The sequence below is a fragment of the Phascolarctos cinereus genome, unplaced genomic scaffold (assembly GCF_003287225.1).
Source record: "Phascolarctos cinereus isolate Bilbo 61053 unplaced genomic scaffold, phaCin_HiC Scaffold_4;HRSCAF=312, whole genome shotgun sequence".
Lineage (NCBI taxonomy): Eukaryota > Metazoa > Chordata > Mammalia > Diprotodontia > Phascolarctidae > Phascolarctos > Phascolarctos cinereus.
In genome coordinates this window covers 486,650,789-486,653,968 of record NW_027555847.1, presented here as the reverse complement: position 1 = coordinate 486,653,968, position 3,180 = coordinate 486,650,789, and the positions used below count along the sequence as shown (strand labels likewise).

At 40.8% G+C, this 3,180-nt stretch overlaps 1 non-coding gene across 1 annotated transcript; it reads left to right on the top strand.

Annotated features, from left to right (window-relative positions):
• Positions 1–2,805: 2,805 nt before the first annotated feature.
• Positions 2,806–2,878, top strand: TRNAA-AGC (transfer RNA alanine (anticodon AGC)). The gene has a single exon. It is a non-coding gene; the product is annotated as a tRNA-Ala (tRNA).
• The last annotated feature ends 302 nt before the right edge of the window (positions 2,879–3,180 follow it).

Below are 3,180 nucleotides of genomic sequence, written 5' to 3'. Positions count from 1 at the left end.
ATGCCAGGCCCTGTGCTGGCTAGTCTTGGGATGAAAACACAAAAATTAAACTGCTTAATAAAGTCTTGTTGATCAAGCATTGAATTTACAAACCATACATGAGAATGGGACCTATTATGTCACAGACATCTTAAACTCAACACATCAAAACCAACTCATTATCTTTTCCCTCAAGCCCTCTCTTCCTATCTTTCCTGTTACCATCAAGAGCACCATCATTCTCCCAACCTCAGAACCTAAGTGTCATCCTTGATTCTTTATTCTCTCTTACTCCCCCATAACCAATCCCTTGCCAAGTCCTATCAATTTTACGTTAGTAAATGATGAGGGCCTGCACTCACAGCTGGTATATTGTAATAGCCTTCTGTTTGGTCTCCCTACTTCCTCCCTACTCCAGTCTATCTACTCATCTGTCAAAGTGATCTTCCTATAGCACAGGTTTGACCATGTCACCCCAACAGCTCTTCAATAAAAGCCATTTCCTCTCTGATCACCTCCAGCATCAAATATAAAATCTTCTAGCATTCAAAGCCCTTTATAACTTGGTCCTCCTCACTTTCCAGACTTCTTACAACTTAATCTTCCCTACCCCAAACTCTACAATCCAAAAACACTGGACTTTTTTTTTTTTGGCTAGGCAATGGGGTTAAGTGACTTGACCAGGGTCACACAGTTAGTAAGGGTCAAGTGTCTGAGGTCAGAAACATTGGACTTCTTAATCTTCCTTAAACAAGAAACTTCATCTTCTGACTATGCATTTTCATGGCTGGAATTCTCTCACTCCTCATCTCTGCTTCCTGACTTGCCTGGCTTGCTTGGCTTCCTCCAAATCCCAACTAAAATTCCATCTTCTACAAGAAGACTTTCCCAAATGCGTTGATACTAATGTCCTCTCTCTATTAGTTCTCTGTCTCTGTACGTATGTGTGTGTATGTGTGTATTATACATATGTGTGTGTGTATAATATATATGCATACACACAAAAACAAGATATACCTCTCTATGTATATATACATACATACATACATACATACATACATACATACATACATATATATAATTTTGTTTGTACATGATTGTGCCTGGCTCATAGAGGACTTGATATATTCTTGTTGCCCTTATACTACTTGAAGACAAATTCCCTTAGACTTTAAGCTGCAAAGAATGTGCTGATCTGCACTGGTGTGGCAAAGTCCTAACCAGGGATTCCCTATGTTGATCAAAACATATATCTATTAGGGGAAAAATGTATTTTATACGTAAGGGATAGGGACCAGACCTGTGATTTTATTGGTATAGGGTACTCCCAGGTGAGGAAGTTCTCTCTACCAATACTGCTTGGCATTTCTACTACTTTGTCTTAGAGAATTATTTAACTTTGAGAAGTTGTGTCTTGCCCTTGGTCACACATGCCAGCAAACATCACAGGAATGAACCTAGATCTCCTTGACTTGAAAGACATCTCTATCAACTATACGACATGTATAGTTGCAAGGCTACAGGTGGCCTTGAAGCCTCAGGTTCCCCACTCCTGAACTATACCATGCTGCCTTAATTTTCAAAGTATTGTATTCATATGTATACATGTTATATAACTTCATTAGAATGCAAGGTCTCTGAGGAAAGAGCTGTAATTTTGTGTTTGTATCCACAACTTAGCCCAGGGCTGGCACGTAGTATCTGCTTCATAAATACTTGATCAGTTGAGTGAAGGAGTGAAAAGGTGTCCCAAGCTTGAAGAAGAATTGGCTAGTTACGCAAAGCGAAAAATAGCTAATGTGAAAAAGCGACAAATCATTAAAGGCATAGGCTGCCCTCTAGAATAGTAAACAAACCCAGTTGGGAGCCAGTAAAACTGTGAGTTTCCAGTTGTTTCCTCATCTTTTCAAGAATGGGAATTATTAGTTGAGATGGTAGAGCACTCATTTACATTGTAGGGCTCATACCCGAGTTCTCCAGGATTGTTCTTTTTGCTCTCCAGTTCTTTGGTATTAAAATAGGTGGTGATTTTTCTCTTAGATCTACTTTTCCCGAGACGCAGAATGTCAGAGCGGATAGAGAGCGTTTCTGAATCTCCAGGGCCTTTCTCTATTCTGGTCGGGCCTCTGACGCGTATTTGATCTGGGGCAAGTCACATTATATGAGATCTCTGAAAGTTGGCGGAAGTGGAGGAATAGCAACAGAGGATCAGGATAGAATAGAAACTGTATGACGTCTCTAGGCACTCTGCTTGAGCATTAGCACCAAGCCATCATAGAGGAAAGTTCGGGCAGGTTCCGTTCTGCAGTGACTGGGTGAAAGTTAAAAGCCTCCAGCTTAGAGGTATATTTAAGTCCGCTCATAGTCTTACAATTCACAAATGAGCGTAAGACCATTCATTTTTTACATTCTAATTTTAAGTCTTGGGTCATTTCTTAATTTGACCCAGGTGAATTCAAAACAGCAATCAAGGCTTTCAGATACAGAGATTAAAAAGACGAAGTGATACCTGGTGATTTTAAACCTAGATACTTTAACGAGTAGAATCACGCATTCTGCTTTTAGGAAGGATGTGGGAGGGGAAGGTCGTAAATGTGCAAGGTACAAGCCCCAGCCTCCTTCTTCTTCTCCACCACCTCCTCCACCTTTCCCTGCATCCTGCATCGATTGAGGTTGATAGCCAGTCAGTGCGTGGGAGAAATGGGATGGTGTAATGAGTCAGCCAGAATGCATCAGAAATCTGCTGGTGTCCCAATGAGCATTCCACCCCTACTAGGCGGTGATGAGGCTGTGGACTTTGAGTCGGTTTTCAGGGCTTCTCAGAGAGGGGAATTAGCTCAAATGGTAGAGCGCTCGCTTAGCATGCGAGAGGTAGCGGGATCGATGCCCGCATTCTCCAAGGGTTTTAGTAACACTCATTTCCTGCAAATTTTCCCATTTTCTTTCAGAATTGAATTGTCCAAAGCAGAAACAAGGTGAATTCGGACATTTTAACAATTCTCTAAACCCCCACCCCCATTAATTTGCTGACCAAAACCTCATCTTCCAAATGGCCATCAGAACTTAAAAAGTTACTTCTATGAAAGAAAACAGAACTTTAACTTCTATACTGTAATGTGGTTTTCTGAACGTGTGTTAAGTTGCATGTGTACCTCTGACATTTTGTATTTAGTACTTTTTTGGTATTTAGAACTTTCAAGT